This window comes from Oncorhynchus tshawytscha, unplaced genomic scaffold (assembly GCF_018296145.1).
Source record: "Oncorhynchus tshawytscha isolate Ot180627B unplaced genomic scaffold, Otsh_v2.0 Un_contig_6718_pilon_pilon, whole genome shotgun sequence".
In the NCBI taxonomy this organism is placed as follows: domain Eukaryota; kingdom Metazoa; phylum Chordata; class Actinopteri; order Salmoniformes; family Salmonidae; genus Oncorhynchus; species Oncorhynchus tshawytscha.
The window spans coordinates 8,486-27,500 of NW_024608031.1; the positions used below are offsets into that span (position 1 = coordinate 8,486).

General features: G+C 44.0%; 1 pseudogene; it reads left to right on the forward strand.

Annotated features, from left to right (window-relative positions):
• The first annotated feature begins 571 nt into the window (after positions 1-571).
• The window catches only part of LOC121843229, a 35,884-nt pseudogene continuing 17,440 nt past the window's right edge, over positions 572-19,015 (forward strand).

Below are 19,015 nucleotides of genomic sequence, written 5' to 3' on the forward strand. Positions count from 1 at the left end.
TACACCAGTCTGTTACTAGACTGAACCATGACTGTCCACTGTTACACCAGTCTAGACTGAACCATGACTGTCCACTGTTACACCAGTCTGTTACACCAGTCTAGACTGAACCATGACTGTCCACTGTTACACCAGTCTGTTACACCAGTCTGGAAGACTGAACCATGACTGTCCACTGTTACACCAGTCTTACACCAGTCTAGACTGAACCATAACTGTCCACTGTTACACCAGTCTGTTACACCAGTCTAGACTGAACCATGACTGTCCACTGTTACACCAGTCTGTTACTAGACTGAACCATGACTGTCCACTGTTACACCAGTCTGTTACTAGACTGAACCATGACTGTCCACTGTTACACCAGTCTGTTACACCAGTCTAGACTGAACCATGACTGTCCACTGTTACACCAGTCTGTTACACCAGTCTGTTACTAGACTGAACCATGACTGTCCACTGTTACACCAGTCTGTTACACCAGTCTGTTACACCAGTCTGTTACTAGACTGAACCATGACTGTCCACTGTTACACCAGTCTGTTACACCAGTCTGTTACTAGACTGAACCATGACTGTCACCACTGTTACACCAGTCTGTTACACCAGTCTGTTACACCAGTCTGTTACTAGACTGAACCATGACTGTCCACTGTTACACCAGTCTGTTACACCAGTCTGTTACACCAGTCTGTTACTAGACTGAACCATGACTGTCCACTGTTACACCAGTCTGTTACTAGACTGAACCATGACTGTCCACTGTTACACCAGTCTGTTACTAGACTGAACCATGACTGTCCACTGTTACACCAGTCTGTTACTAGACTGAACCATGACTGTCCACTGTTACACCAGTCTGTTACTAGACTGAACCATGACTGTCTAAAGAATCTCCTTGGGTGACATGACATTTTTATTTTCTATTCTACTCCAATATTTCTATTCACTCACGATGCTACCTTTTCTGTGTGCAGGTTTTTGTCCTAGCCCAGCTCTGACACACCTAAATCAACTTTCCGTGGTCTAAATTTAATTAATTTAAATTTGTGTTGTTACAGTGCTGGGCTTGAACAAAAGCCTAGACACACAGCCATTACAGCCTAGTCGACTGTATACCATATATGGGCATGTTCCGTGTGTCCAACAGGTTGGTCCAATCCCGTCATCTTCCCCAGCGGACCTCACCTGGTGGTTCCGAAAGGCGGTGCTCTGGAACTCCGCTGCCATGACAACAACACCAACACTCCATCCACTGTTGTTTCACGGGGGTTGAGGTGGCAGAGAGAGAGGGGCAGGCGGCTGGAGGGGGAGGTAGAGGAGGGAGGAGGGGTAGTGTTTGTTAGGGTGCAGTCTGCCCAGGGATATCACATGGGACGATACGCCTGTATCAACAACAACACCAAGGAGCACTCCTCCATCTACGTCTTTGTGAAAGGTGAGAGGTGTGTGTTGGGTGTGTGTGTGTGTGTGTGTTTGTCTATGACTCTGTCTATGTAGGCTTTTCTCTCTGTCTCTCTCTGTCTGTATGTCTCTCTCTCTCTGTCTCCGTCTCTCTCTCTCTCTGTCTCTGTCTCTCTCTCTGTCTCTCTCTCTCTCTCTCTCTCTCTCTCTGTCTCTCTCTGTCTCTCTTTCTGTCTCTCTCTGTCTCTCTCTCTCTCTCTCTGTATCTGTGAGCATATGTATCACCCTCCCTCCCTTCCCTATGTTGTCTTGCATAAACCCAATCTCTCCATCTCTTCTGTTTTCCTACCTAACCCAAATTCCCTCTCTCCTCTCCTATCCCCCCGTCTCTCCCTCCCACCCCCAGACCCCCAGAGTCCGTTTCAGCGTTCTATGGTGAACGGCATTCTGGTCCGCGTCGGGGAGAACCTGACTTTACCATGCCTGGTCACCGACCCTGATGTGACCCCGTGACCTTACAGACCTGTGACTTACAACCTTTACCCTCCGACCTCCATTACCAGTCCGACCCCAGCGCGGCGTCATCATCGGCAACGCCAGGAAGGAGTACGAGGGTTGCTACATATGCTTGGGCGAGCTGGCAGGTGCCACCGTGAGGTCGAGCCAGTATACTGTGGACGTACGGCTAGGTGAGAGGGGGAGAGGGAAAGAAAGGAGATCTTCGAGGGATGGATGTTGGAAGTAGGGAGGAAAAAGAGATCTCCAGGCAGCATACTCGTTTTTGCATACACAGAATTTGTGCCTCAAATCACCTCTGTGACTCCATGTTAACAGTTAGACATGGACCACCTCTATGTGACTCTATGTTAACAGTTAGACATGGACCACCTCTATGTTAACAGTTAAACATGGACCACCTCTATGTGACTCTATGTTAACAGTTAAACATGGACCACCTCTATGTGACTCTATGTTAACAGTTAAACATGAACCACCTCTATGTGACTCTATGTTAACAGTTAACATGGACCACCTCTATGTGACTCTATGTTAACAGTTAGACATGGACCACCTCTATGTTAACAGTTAGACATGGACCACCTCTATGTGACTCTATGTTAACAGTTAGACATGGACCACCTCTATGTGACTCTATGTTAACAGTTAGACATGGACCACCTCTATGTGACTCTATGTTAACAGTTAGACATGGACCACCTCTATGTGACTCTATGTTAACAGTTAAACATGAACCACCTCTATGTGACTCTATGTTAACAGTTAGACATGGACCACCTCTATGTGACTCTATGTTAACAGTTAAACATGACCACCTCTATGTGACTCTATGTTAACAGTTAGACATGGACCACCTCTATGTGACTCTATGTTAACAGTTAGACATGGACCACCTCTATGTTAACAGTTAGACATGGACCACCTCTATGTGACTCTATGTTAACAGTTGACATGGACCACCTCTATGTGACTCTGTTAACAGTTAAACATGGACCACCTCTATGTGACTCTATGTTAACAGTTAGACATGGACCACCTCTATGTGACTCTATGTTAACAGTTAGACATGGACCACCTCTATGTGACTCTATGTTAACAGTTCATGGACCACCTCTATGTGACTCTATGTTAACAGTTAGACATGGACCACCTCTATGTGACTCTATGTTAACAGTTAGACATGGACCACCTCTATGTTAACAGTTAAACATGGTCCAGCTCCAAACAGGGTCCTGTCTCGTACTGTATGTTTATATCCACCCTCCCTCTCCTCTGCCCACCCAGTCCCTGAGCAGCCTCCAGTGATCAGTCTGTCCCAGAGAGAGGGGGTGATCCTGAGGAGAGGAGAGCAGTTTGAGATCACCTGCAGCTCCTCCAACCTCAACCCTGACTTCAGCATTAAGTGGGACTTCCCTGTTGGAGCGGTGAGACTGGCTTCATACTGTCTCTCTCTCTGTCTCTCTCTGTCTGTCTCTCTCTCTGTCTGTCTCTCACTCTCTCTGTCTCTCACTCTCTCTGTCTCTCACTCTCTGTCTCTCCCTTTCTCTGTCTCTCTCCCTTTCTCTCTCTCTCTCCCTTTCTCTCCCTCAACCTTTCTCTCTCTGTCACTCTCTCTTTCTCTCTCCCTTTTCTCTCTCTCTCTCTCTCTCCCCCTGTCTTTATCAAAGGTAATAGACGTTATATAGTGCCACAACGTAGTGCTTCTATCATTACACTAACCATGACCCACCTGAGAGTCCAGTATAGTGAACCCCTGAACTCTGACCCTGTCTGCAGCGTGCCTTCCAGGCCCACACCTCCCACATCCTGGCTGGTTCCCGTGGGAACGCTCCACCTCCCTCTGGATCACCTCTGTCAACCAATCAGACGGGGACAGCCGATGCCACGCCCACAACGAGAGGGGCGCCACCGCCGATCACCCTGCACCTGGATGTCCGTGGTGAGTGTGTGTGTGCGTGCGTGCGTGCGTGCGTGCGTGTGCGTGGGTTTGAGTCTTGCAAAGACAGAACCTCAATGATGGAATTTGTTAACCTCTATAACACTGTAACTGATGATAGTCTAACCCTGTCAGAGAGAGGGAGAGTCTAACCCTGTCAGAGAGAGGGAGAGTCTAACCCTGTCAGAGAGAGGAGGGCCTCACCCTGTCAGAGAGGGGAGAGCATCACCCTGTCAGAGAGGGGAGAGCATCACCCTGTCAGAGAGAGGGAGAGCCTCACCCTGTCAGAGAGAGGGAGAGCCTCACCCTGTCAGAGAGAGGGAGAGTCTAAGCCTGTGTGTGTTCCCCCTCCAGAGCGAGGCTTCATCAGTATGCTGGGTGACTCCCGGCCTAGCCAGTCTGCTGTCAGAGAAGGGGAGAGCCTAAGCCTCAGGGTAGAGTTTGAGTCTTATCCCAGACCAGGCACTCTGTCCTGGGCTTACAACGGCAAGACCCTCCACAACACCACGGAGCACGTCATCACTGCCCAACGACACCGATACAGGTACTCTCCACAGACAGATACACGCTCTAGTCACATGGGACATCAGTGTGAGGGTTCAGAGAGAAAATGTTTGCCCCAGTGTAATATCTCATTCAATCATTTTATTTTAATAACTATAGTGCAGACAGGGTAGCGGCAGGGTAGCCTAGTGGTTAGAGCATTGGACTAGTAACCGGAAGGTTGCAAGTTCAAACCCCGAGCTGACAAGGTACAAATCTGTCGTTCTGCCCCTGAACAGGCAGTTAACCCACTGTTCCTAGACCAGTTAACCCACTGTTCCTAGACCAGTTAACCCACTGTTCCTAGGCCAGTTAACCCCACTGTTCCTAGGCCAGTTAACCCCACTGTTCCTAGACCAGTTAACCCACTGTTCCTAGACCAGTTAACCCACTGTTCCTAGACCAGTTAACCCACTGTTCCCAGACCAGTTAACCCACTGTTCCTAGACCAGTTAACCCACTGTTCCTAGACCAGTTAACCCACTGTTCCTAGACCAGTTAACCCACTGTTCCTAGACCAGTTAACCCACTGTTCCTAGACCAGTTAACCCCACTGTTCCTAGGCCGTCATTGAAAATAAGAATTTGTTCTTAACTGACTTGCCCTAGCTAAATAAAAAATAAAAAACATACAAAATGATTTTAAAATAATAATAATTTTACCTTAAAAAATAGTTTTTGGGGGATACTAAAAGAACAATATGTTAATTAGATTAAATCCACTATTTCAGCGTTACATCAAACAGTATTCAAATACATCAAATGGACAATGAAGAGGAAGATAAATATCTCTTAAAGAGCCACTCCACTTTTCAACCTCATTATCTCATTATCTCCAGCCAACCTCATGTTCATTATCTCATTATCGCCAGCCAGCCTCATGTTCATTATCACCAGCCAACCTCATGTTCATTATCTCAGCCAACCTCATGTTCATTATCTCAGCCAACCTCATGTTCATTATCTCATTGTCTCCAGCCAACCTCATGTTCATTATCTCATTGTCTCCAGCCAACCTCGTGTTCATTATCTCATTACCTCCAGCCAAACTCATGTTCATTATCTCATTACCTCCAGCCAAACTCATGTTCATTATCTCATTATCTCCAGCCAACATCATGTTCATTATCTCAGCCAACCTCGTTCATTATCTCATTATAGCCAGCCGATCCCTGTTTACAGGGATAATTCTGGAAGGTTACAGGGATAATTCTGGAAGGTTACAGGGTTCATTCTGGGGGTTACAGGGTTCATTCTACATGGTTACAGAGTTAATTCTGGATGGTTACAGAGTTAATTCTGGATGGTTACAGAGTTATTCTGGATGGTTACAGGGTTAATTCTGGATGGTTACAGGGTTAATTCTACATGGTTACAGGGTTAATTCTACATGGTTACGGGGTTAATTCTGGATGGTTACGGGGTTAATTCTACATGGTTACAGGGTTAATTCTGGATGGTTACGGGGTTAATTCTGGATGGTTACAGGGTTAATTCTGGATGGTTACAGGGTTAATTCTGGATGGTTACAGGGTTAATTCTGGATGGTTACAGGGTTAATTCTGGATGGTTACAGGGTTAATTCTGGATGGTTACAGGGTTAATTCTGGATGGTTACGGGGTTAATTCTGGATGCCAACCTCATGTTTATCTCGGGGTTAATTCTGGATGGTTACAGGGTTAATTCTGGATGGTTACAGGGTTAATTCTACATGGTTACAGGGTTAATTCTACATGGTTACGGGGTTAATTCTACATGGTTACGGGGTTAATTCTGGATGGTTACAGGGTTAATTCTGGATGGTTACATGGTTAATTCTGCATGGTTACAGGGTTAATTCTGGATGGTTACAGGGTTAATTCTGGATGGTTACAGGGTTAATTCTGGATGGTTACAGGGTTAATTCTGGATGGTTACGGGGTTAATTCTGGATGGTTACGGGGTTAATTCTGGATGGTTACGGGTTAATTCTGGATGGTTACGGGGTTAATTCTGGATGGTTACGGGGTTAATTCTGGATGGTTACAGGGTTAATTCTGGATGGTTACAGGGTTAATTCTGATGGTTACAGGGTTAATTCTGGATGGTTACAGGGTTAATTCTACATGGTTACAGGGTTAATTCTACATGGTTACGGGGTTAATTCTACAGGGTTAATTCTGGATGGTTACAGGGTTAATTCTGGATGGTTACATGGTTAATTCTGCATGGTTACAGGGTTAATTCTGGATGGTTACAGGGTTAATTCTGGATGGTTACAGGGTTAATTCTGGATGGTTACAGGGTTAATTCTGGATGGTTACGGGGTTAATTCTGGATGGTTACGGGTTAATTCTGGATGGTTACGGGGTTAATTCTGGATGGTTACGGGGTTAATTCTGGATGGTTACAGGGGTTAATTCTGATGGTTACAGGGTTAATTCTGCGTGGTTACAGGGTTAATTCTGCATGGTTACAGGGTTAATTCTGCATGGTTACAGGGTTAATTCTGGATGGTTACAGGGTTAATTCTGGATGGTTACAGGGTTAATTCTGCGTGGTTACAGGGTTAATTCCTCATGGTTACAGGGTTAATTCTGGATGGTTACAGGGTTAATTCTCGTGGTTACAGGGTTAATTCTGCGTGGTTACAGGGTTAATTCTGCATGGTTACAGGGTTAATTCTGCATGGTTACAGGGTTAATTCTGGATGGTTACAGGGTTAATTCTGCGTGGTTACAGGGTTAATTCTCATGGTTACAGGGTTAATTCTGGATGGTTACAGGGTTAATTCTGCGTGGTTACATGGTTAATTCTGGATGGTTACAGGGTTAATTCTGGATGGTTACAGGGTTAATTCTGCGTGGTTACAGGGTTAATTCTGCGTGGTTAAAGGGTTAATTCTGCGTGGTTACAGGGTTAATTCTGCGTGGTTACAGGGTTAATTCTGCGTGGTTACAGGGTTAATTCTGCGTGGTTACAGGGTTAATTCTGGAAGGTTACAGGGTTAATTCTCATGGTTACAGGGTTAATTCTGGATGGTTACAGGGTTAATTCTGGATGGTTACAGGGTTAATTCTGGATGGTTACAGGGTTAATTCTGGATGGTTACAGGGTTAATTCTGGATGGTTACAGGGTTAATTCCTCATGGTTACAGGGTTAATTCCTCATGGTTACAGGGTTAATTTGACATGGTTACAGGGTTAATTCTGGATGGTTACAGGGTTAATTCTGATTGGTTACATGGTTAATTCTGGATGGTTACAGGGTTAATTCTGGATGGTTACAGGGTTAATTCTGGATGGTTACAGGGTTAATTCTGGATGGTTACAGGGTTAATTCTGGATGGTTACAGGGTTAATTCTCATGGTTACAGGGTTAATTCCTCATGGTTACAGGGTTAATTCCTCATGGTTACAGGGTTAATTCCGCGTGGTTACAGGGTTAATTCCGGATGGTTACAGGGTTAATTCCTCATGGTTACAGGGTTAATTCTGCGTGGTTACAGGGTTAATTCTGCGTGGTTACAGGGTTAATTCTGCGTGGTTACAGGGTTAATTCTGCGTGGTTACAGGGTTAATTCTGCGTGGTTACAGGGTTAATTCTGGATGGTTACAGGGTTAATTTTGGATGGTTACAGGGTTAATTCCGCGTGGTTACAGTGTTAAAACAAAAGGGTTAGTTTAGGTATTCATTCTGAGTGGTTAAGGTCAGGGCTATGGTTTGGGGGAAGGTTAGTTTAGGTATTCATTCTGAGTGGTTAAGGTCAGGGCTATGGTTTGGGGAAGGTTAGTTTAGGTATTAATTCTGAGTGGTTAAGGTCAGGGCTATGGTTTGGGGGAAGGTTAGTTTAGGTGTTCTTTCTAAGTGGTTAAGGTCAGGGCTATGGTTTGGGGGAAGGTATTCATTCTGAGTGGTTAAGGTCAGGGCTATGGTTTGGGGGAAGGTATTCATTCTGAGTGGTTAAGGTCAGGGCTATGGTTGGGGGAAGGTATTCATTCTGAGTGGTTAAGGTCAGGGCTATGGTTTGGGGGAAGGTATTCATTCTGAGTGGTTAAGGTCAGGGCTATGGTTTGGGGAAGGTATTCATTCTGAGTGGTTAAGGTCAGGGCTATGGTTTGGGGGAAGGTATTCATTCTGAGTGGTTAAGGTCAGGGCTATGGTTTGGGGGAAGGTATTCATTCTGAGTGGTTAAGGTCAGGGCTATGGTTTGGTGGAAGGTATTCATTCTGAGTGGTTAAGGTCAGGGCTATGGTTTGGGGGAAGGTATTCATTCTGAGTGGTTAAGGTCAGGGCTATGGTTTGGGGGAAGGTATTCATTCTGAGTGGTTAAGGTCAGGGCTATGGTTTGGGGAAGGTATTCATTCTGAGTGGTTAAGGTCAGGGCTATGGTTTAAAACAAAATAAGCTTCCATCAAGTATTCTCTCGGCTTGTTGAAGGTTTGAACTGCCGTGGTCCAGGGTCTTAAGCAGCATGCTTGGTCTGACCACACTTCGTCTTCGAGCGTCTTGAGTTTGTGCCAGTGCTCGGGAAATGTTTTCTTATGGTAAGTGGAGAGGAAGGCATATATCGACGTCTCAAGGACCTTTCCAAACGTCTGACATCCATCCAATGCTGTTTATATTGACCAGTCTGTTTCAGCACAATACCAGTATCTACATACTGTATGCTGTTTATAGTGACCAGTCTGTTTCAGCATAATACCAGTATCTACATACTGTATGCTGTTTCTATTGACCAGTCTGTTTCAGCATAATACCAGTATCTACATACTGTATGCTGTTTCTATTGACCAGTCTGTTTCAGCATAATACCAGTATCTACATACTGTATGCGTTTATAGTGACCAGTCTGTTTCAGCATACTGTATGCTGTTTATATTGACCAGTCTGTTTCAGTATAATACCAGTATCTACATACTGTATGTTGTTTATAGTGACCAGTCTGTTTCAGCATAATACCAGTATCTACATACTGTATGCTGTTTATAGTGACCAGTCTGTTTCAGCATAATACCAGTATCTACATACTGTATGCTGTTTCTATTGACCAGTCTGTTTCAGCATAATACCAGTATCTACATACTGTATGCTGTTTATAGTGACCAGTCTGTTTCAGCATAATACCAGTATCTACATACTGTATGCTGTTTATATTGACCAGTCTGTTTCAGCATAATACCAGTATCTACATACTGTATGCTGTTTATAGTGACCAGTATGTTTCAGCATAATACCAGTATCTACATACTGTATGCTGTTTATAGTGACCAGTATGTTTCAGCATAATACCAGTATCTACATACTGTATGCTGTTTATAGTGACCAGTATGTTTCAGCATAATACCAGTATCTACATACTGTATGCTGTTTATAGTGACCAGTATGTTTCAGCATAATACCAGTATCTACATACTGTATGCTGTTTATATTGACCAGTCTGTTTCAGCATAATACCAGTATCTACATACTGTATGCTGTTTATAGTGACCAGTCTGTTTCAGCATAATACCAGTATCTACATACTGTATGCTGTTTCTATTGACCAGTCTGTTTCAGCATAATACCAGTATCTACATACTGTATGCTGTTTCTATTGACCAGTCTGTTTCAGCATACTGTATGCTGTTTATAGTGACCAGTCTGTTTCAGCATAATACCAGTAGCTACATACTGTATGCTGTTTACATTGACCAGTCTGTTTCAGCATAATACCAGTATCTACATACTGTATGCTGTTTATAGTGACCAGTCTGTTTCAGTATAATACCAGTATCTACATACTGTATGCTGTTTACATTGACCAGTCTGTTTCAGCATTATACCAGTATCTACATACTGTATGCTGTTTACATTGACCAGTCTGTTTCAGCATAATACCAGTATCTACATACTGTATGCTGTTTCTATTGACCTGTCTGTTTCAGCATAATACCAGTAGCTACATACTGTATGCTGTTTACATTGACCAGTCTGTTTCAGCATAATACCAGTATCTACATACTGTATGCTGTTTATAGTGACCAGTCTGTTCCAGCATAATACCAGTATCTACATACTGTATGCTGTTTCTATTGACCTGTCTGTTTCAGCATAATACCAGTATCTACATACTGTATGATGTTTATAGTGACCAGTCTGTTTCAGCATAATACCAGTATCTACATACTGTATGCTGTTTACATTGACCAGTCTGTTCCAGCACAATACCAGTATCTACATACTGTATGCTGTTTACATTGACCAGTCTGTTCCAGCATAATACCAGTATCTACATACTGTATGCTGTTTATATTGACCAGTCTGTTTCAGCATAATACCAGTATCTACATACTGTATGCTGTTTACATTGACCAGTCTGTTTCAGCATAATACCAGTATCTACATACTGTATGCTGTTTATAGTGACCAGTCTGTTCCAGCATACTGTATGCTGTTTATATTGACCAGTCTGTTTCAGCATAATACCAGTATCTACATACTGTATGCTGTTTACATTGACCAGTCTGTTCCAGCATAATACCAGTATCTACATACTGTATGCTGTTTATAGTGACCAGTCTGTTTCAGCATAATACCAGTATCTACATACTGTATGCTGTTTATAGTGACCAGTCTGTTTCAGCATAATACCAGTATCTACATACTGTATGCTGTTTATAGTGACCAGTCTGTTTCAGTATAATACCAGTATCTACATACTGTATGCTGGTTATATTGACCAGTCTGTTTCAGCATAATACCAGTATCTACATACTGTATGCTGTTTCTATTGACCAGTCTGTTCCAGCATAATACCAGTATCTACATACTGTATGCTGTTTATAGTGACCAGTATGTTTCCAGCATAATACCAGTATCTACATACTGTATGCTGTTTACATTGACCAGTCTGTTCCAGCATAATACCAGTATCTACATACTGTATGCTGTTTACATTGACCAGTCTGTTCCAGCACAATACCAGTATCTACATACTGTATGCTGTTTATAGTGACCAGTCTGTTTCAGCATAATACCAGTATCTACATACTGTATGCTGTTTACATTGACCAGTCTGTTCCAGCATAATACCAGTATCTACATACTGTATGCTGTTTATAGTGACCAGTCTGTTTCAGCATAATACCAGTATCTACATACTGTATGCTGTTTATAGTGACCAGTCTGTTTCAGCATAATACCAGTATCTACATACTGTATGCTGTTTCTATTGACCAGTCTGTTTCAGCATACTGTATGCTGTTTATAGTGACCAGTCTGTTCCAGCATAATACCAGTATCTACATACTGTATGCTGTTTATAGTGACCAGTCTGTTCCAGCATAATACCAGTATCTACATACTGTATGCTGTTTCTATTGACCAGTCTGTTTCAGCATAATACCAGTATCTACATACTGTATGCTGTTTATAGTGACCAGTCTGTTCCAGCATAATACCAGTATCTACATACTGTATGCTGTTTATAGTGACCAGTCTGTTTCAGCATAATACCAGTATCTACATACTGTATGCGTTTATAGTGACCAGTCTGTTCCAGCATAATACCAGTATCTACATACTGTATGCTGTTTACATTGACCAGTCTGTTTCAGCATAATACCAGTATCTACATACTGTATGCTGTTTATATTGACCAGTCTGTTCCAGCATAATACCAGTATCTACATACTGTATGCTGTTTACATTGACCAGTCTGTTTCAGCATAATACCAGTATCTACATACTGTATGCTGTTTATAGTGACCAGTCTGTTTCAGCATAATACCAGTATCTACATACTGTATGCTGTTTACATTGACCAGTCTGTTCCAGCATAATACCAGTATCTACATACTGTATGCTGTTTATAGTGACCAGTCTGTTCCAGCATAATACCAGTATCTACATACTGTATGCTGTTTACATTGACCAGTCTGTTCCAGCATAATACCAGTATCTACATATTGTATGCTGTTTATAGTGACCAGTCTGTTCCAGCATAATACCAGTATCTACATACTGTATGCTGTTTACATTGACCAGTCTGTTCCAGCATAATACCAGTATCTACATACTGTATGCTGTTTACATTGACCAGTCTGTTTCAGCATAATACCAGTATCTACATACTGTATGCTGTTTACATTGACCAGTCTGTTTCAGCATAATACCAGTATCTACATACTGTATGCTGTTTACATTGACCAGTCTGTTTCAGCATAATACCAGTATCTACATACTGTATGCTGTTTATAGTGACCAGTCTGTTTCAGCATAATACCAGTATCTACATACTGTATGCTGTTTACATTGACCAGTCTGTTTCAGCATAATACCAGTATCTACATACTGTATGCTGTTTCTATTGACCAGTCTGTTTCAGTATAATACCAGTATCTACATACTGTATGCTGTTTACATTGACCAGTCTGTTTCAGCATAATACCAGTATCTACATACTGTATGCTGTTTACATTGACCAGTCTGTTTCAGTATAATACCAGTATCTACATACTGTATGCTGTTTACATTGACCAGTCTGTTTCAGCATAATACCAGTATCTACATACTGTATGCTGTTTACATTGACCAGTCTGTTCCAGCATAATACCAGTATCTACATACTGTATGCTGTTTATAGTGACCAGTCTGTTCCAGCATAATACCAGTATCTACATACTGTATGCTGTTTATAGTGACCAGTCTGTTCCAGCATAATACCAGTATCTACATACTGTATGCTGTTTATATTGACCAGTCTGTTTCAGCATACTGTATGCTGTTTATAGTGACCAGTCTGTTTCAGCATAATACCAGTATCTACATACTGTATGCTGTTTACATTGACCAGTCTGTTCCAGCATAATACCAGTATCTACATACTGTATGCTGTTTACATTGACCAGTCTGTTCCAGCATAATACCAGTATCTACATACTGTATGCTGTTTATAGTGACCAGTCTGTTTCAGCATAATACCAGTATCTACATACTGTATGCTGTTTACATTGACCAGTCTGTTCCAGCATAATACCAGTATCTACATACTGTATGCTGTTTACATTGACCAGTCTGTTCCAGCATAATACCAGTATCTACATACTGTATGCTGTTTCTATTGACCAGTCTGTTTCAGCATAATACCAGTATCTACATACTGTATGCTGTTTATAGTGACCCGTCTGTTCCAGCATAATACCAGTATCTACATACTGTATGCTGTTTCTATTGACCAGTCTGTTTCAGCATAATACCAGTATCTACATACTGTATGCTGTTTATAGTGACCAGTCTGTTCCAGCATAATACCAGTATCTACATACTGTATGCTGTTTACATTGACCAGTCTGTTTCAGCATAATACCAGTATCTACATACTGTATGCTGTTTATAGTGACCAGTCTGTTTCAGCATAATACCAGTATCTACATACTGTATGCTGTTTACATTGACCAGTCTGTTTCAGCATAATACCAGTATCTACATACTGTATGCTGTTTACATTGACCAGTCTGTTCCAGCATAATACCAGTATCTACATACTGTATGCTGTTTACATTGACCAGTCTGTTCCAGCATAATACCAGTATCTACATACTGTATGCTGTTTATAGTGACCAGTCTGTTTCAGCATAATACCAGTATCTACATACTGTATGCTGTTTACATTGACCAGTCTGTTTCAGCATAATACCAGTATCTACATACTGTATGCTGTTTACATTGACCAGTCTGTTTCAGCATAATACCAGTATCTACATACTGTATGCTGTTTATAGTGACCAGTCTGTTTCAGTATAATACCAGTATCTACATACTGTATGCTGTTTACATTGACCAGTCTGTTTCAGCATAATACCAGTATCTACATACTGTATGCTGTTTACATTGACCAGTCTGTTTCAGCATAATACCAGTATCTACATACTGTATGCTGTTTCTATTGACCAGTCTGTTTCAGCATAATACCAGTATCTACATACTGTATGCTGTTTACATTGACCAGTTTGTGAAAATGATTTCTATGTTTTTATAGAAAAAAAAAAGACACAAGTTCTACATCATCAAAAGTTAAAAACAGAGATGTTCAAAACACTAAGAGATTCACAGTGACCACCTTTTCATTTCTGAATGATCACGTCTGGTTTCTCTTGCAAGGGTGAAATGAGTGGAACAACTAGGTGTTTGAGGGCTGAACAACTAGGGGCTGAACCACTAGGTGTTTGAGGGCTGAACCACTAGGTGTTTGAGGGCTGAACCGCTAGGTGTTTGAGGGCTGAACCGCTAGGTGTTTGAGGGCTGAACCGCTAGGTGTTTGAGGGCTGAACCACTAGGGGCTGAACCACTAGGTGTTTGAGGGCTGAACCACTAGGTGTTTGAGGGCTGAACCACTAGGTGTTTGAGGGCTGAACCGCTAGGTGTTTGAGGGCTGAACCACTAGGGGCTGAACCTCTAGGTGTTTGAGGGCTGAACCAACAAACCATATAATGTTACTTACCCTACATTGTTCATCTCATATGCATACGTTGATACTGTACTCTATATCATCGACTGCATCCTTATGTAATACATGTATCAAGCCACTTTAACTATGCCACTTGGTTTACATACTTATCTCATATGTATATACTGTACTCGATATCATCTACTGTGTTTGCCTATGCTGGCTGTACCATCACTCATTCATATATCTATGTACATATTCTTTATCCCCTTACACTGTGTATAAGACAGTAGTTTTTTTTGGAATTGTTAGGTGCTCGTTATTTGCATTGTCGGAACTAGAAGCACAAGGGCTACACTCGCATTAACATCTGCTAACCATGTGTATGTGACAAATAAAATTTGATTTGATTTGATTTGAGGGGCTGAACCACTAGGTGTTTGAGGGCTGAACCACTAGGTGTTTGAGGGCTGAACCACTAGGTGTTTGAGGGCTGAACCACTAGGGGCTGAACCACTAGGTGTTTGAGGGCTGAACCACTAGGGGCTGAACCACTAGGGGCTGAACCACTGGGTGTTTGAGGGCTGAACCACTAGGTGTTTGAGGGCTGAACCACTAGGGGCTGAACCACTAGGGGCTGAACCACTAGGTGTTTGAGGGCTGAACCACTAGGTGTTTGAGGGCTGAACCACTAGGTGTTTGAGGGCTGAACCACTAGGGGCTGAACCACTAGGTGTTTGAGGGCTGAACCACTAGGGGCTGAACCACTAGGGGCTGAACCACTGGGTGTTTGAGGGCTGAACCACTAGGTGTTTGAGGGCTGAACCACTAGGTGTTTGAGGGCTGAACCACTAGGGGCTGAACCACTAGGTGTTTGAGGGCTGAACCACTAGGGGCTGAACCACTAGGGGCTGAACCACTGGGTGTTTGAGGGCTGAACCACTAGGTGTTTGAGGGCTGAACCACTAGGGGCTGAACCACTAGGTGTTTGAGGGCTGAACCACTAGGGGCTGAACCACTAGGTGTTTGAGGGCTGAACAACTAGGGGCTGAACCACTAGGGTTTGAGGGCTGAACCACTAGGTGTTTGAGGGCTGAACCACTAGGTGTTTGAGGGCTGAACCACTAGGGGCTGAACCACTAGGGGCTGAACCACTGGGTGTTTGAGGGCTGAACCACTAGGTGTTTGAGGGCTGAACCACTAGGGGCTGAACCACTAGGGGTTTGAGGGCTGAACCACTAGGTGTTTGAGGGCTGAACCACTAGGTGTTTGAGGGCTGAACCACTAGGGGCTGAACCACTAGGGCTGAACCACTGGGTGTTTGAGGGCTGAACCACTAGGTGTTTGAGGGCTGAACCACTAGGGGCTGAACCACTAGGTGTTTGAGGGCTGAACCACTAGGGGCTGAACCACTAGGTGTTTGAGGGCTGAACCACTAGGTGGGGCTGAACCACTAGGGGCTGAACCACTGGGTGTTTGAGGGCTGAACCACTAGGTGTTTGAGGGCTGAACCACTAGGGGCTGAACCACTAGGTGTTTGAGGGCTGAACCACTAGGGGCTGAACACTAGGTGTTTGAGGGCTGAACCACTAGGTGTTTGAGGGCTGAACAACTAGGGGCTGAACCACTAGGGGTTTGAGGGCTGAACCACTAGGTGTTTGAGGGCTGAACCACTAGGTGTTTGAGGGCTGAACAACTAGGGGCTGAACCACTAGGTGTTTGAGGGCTGAACCACTAGGAGTTTGAGGGCTGAACCACTAGGTGTTTGAGGGCTGAACCACTAGGGGCTGAACCACTAGGTGTTTGAGGGCTGAACAACTAGGGCTGAACCACTAGGTGTTTGAGGGCTGAACCACTAGGTGTTTGAGGGCTGAACCACTAGGGGCTGAACCACTAGGTGTTTGAGGGCTGAACAACTAGGGGCTGAACCATTAGGGGTTTGAGGGCTGAACCACTAGGTGTTTGAGGGCTGAACCACTAGGGGCTGAACCACTAGGTGTTTGAGGGCTGAACCACTAGGGGCTGAACCACTAGGTGTTTGAGGGCTGAACCACTAGGGGCTGAACCACTAGGTGTTTGAGGGCTGAACCACTAGGTGTTTGAGGGCTGAACAACTAGGGGCTGAACCACTAGGGGTTTGAGGGCTGAACCACTAGGTGTTTGAGGGCTGAACCACTAGGGGCTGAACCACTAGGTGTTTGAGGGCTGAACCACTGGGTGTTTGAGGGCTGAACCACTAGGTGTTTGAGGGCTGAACCACTAGGTGTTTGAGGGCTGAACCACTAGGGATGGAACCACTAGGGGCTGAACCACTGGGTGTTTGAGGGCTGAACCACTAGGTATTTGAGGACTGAACCACTAGGTGTTTGAGGGCTGAACCACTAGGTGTTTGAGGGCTGAACCACTAGGTGTTTGAGGGCTGAACCACTAGGTGCTGAACCACTAGGGGCTGAACCACTAGGTGTTTGAGGGCTGAACCACTAGGGGCTGAACCACTAGGTGTTTGAGGGCTGAACCACTAGGGGCTGAACCACTAGGTGTTTGAGGGCTGAAGCACAGGTGTTTGAGGGCTGAACCACTAGGTGTTTGAGGGCTGAACCACTAGGGGCTGAACCACTAGGGGCTGAACCACTAGGTGTTTGAGGGCTGAAGCACTAGGTGTTTGAGGGCTGAACCACTAGGTGTTTGAGGGCTGAACCACTAGGGGCTGAACCACTAGGTGGGGCTGAACCACTAGGTGTTTGAGGGCTGAACCACTAGGTGTTTGAGGGCTGAACCGCTAGGTGTTTGAGGGCTGAACCACTAGGGGCTGAACCACTAGGTGTTTGAGGGCTGAACCATTAGGGGCTGAATCACTAGGGGCTGAACCACTAGGTGTTTGAGGGCTGAACCGCTAGGTGTTTGAGGGCTGAACCACTAGGGGCTGAATCACTAGGGGCTGAACCACTAGGTGTTTGAGGGCTGAACCATTAGGGGCTGAATCACTAGGGGCTGAACCACTAGGTGTTTGAGGGCTGAACCACTAGGTGTGTGAGGGCTGAACCACTAGGTGTTTGAGGGCTGAACCACTAGGTGTGTGAGGGTCATTGTCTTCCGACAGGTGGCGTTGTTCTGAAGCGTTGCCAGTTGCAGACGGCCGTCGAAAGACAATGGCAAGAGCACTGAGGCGTAGCAAGCAACTGAAGCGAATCGTTTTCCCCCTCCATAAATACATTGTAGCTAATCGTTTTCCCCTCCATAAATACATTGTAGCTAATCGTTTCCCCCTCCATAAATACATTGTAGCTAATCGTTTCCCCCTCCATAAATACATTGTAGCTAATCGTTTTCCCCTCCATAAATACATTGTAGCACAACAACAAGTTACATGTGTTTTACAGCATGCTTACACTGTGTATAACACTACATTTCTATATGTTATAGTAAACAAATCACAACATGTTGACATTCATATTTATTTATTTGTACCTTTTATTTAACCAGGCAAGTCAGTTAAGAACAAATTCGTATTTACAATGACGGCCTAGGAACAGTGGGTTAACTGTCTTGTTCAGGGGTAGAATGACAGATTTTTACCTTGTCAGCTCGGGGATTCGATTTTGCAACCGCCAGGCCACCGCCTCCTCTAACCGCCAGGCCACCCGCCTCCTCTAACCGCCAGGCCACCCGCCTCCTCTAACCGCCAGGCCACCCGCCTCCTCTAACCGCCAGGCCACCCGCCTCCTCTAACCGCCAGGCCACCCGCCTCCTCTAACCGCCAGGCCACCCGCCTCCTCTAACCGCTAGGCTACCTGCCGCCCCAATATTAAATCACATTCAGACTTTTGGTGTCACAGGACAATGGTATCGTAAAGAATTAGAATAAAGGATTTTTATTTACAGTATGAAAAATATAAAAAATAAAACTGGTATTATTTTATAATACCTCACATTCTCTTCTGTACATGGAACAGGGGAAGGTAACCCTGTTCCTGGAATATAACAGGAACTAATAAAATATATCTTAGCCCTGTGATTGGCTAAATCCAAGCCACCAGGGTTGCCTCCCCTTGTAGCCCAAACTACATTTAATTTCATTTCATTTGAACATCGATCAACATTGCAGTTTGTGTGCCAGATTTAGCACGTTAGCTAATTAACTGAAGTCAATGGACACATTGATTTTAAAAAACTGTTGTTTTTTTTAAAGAAAAATGTCATGTCA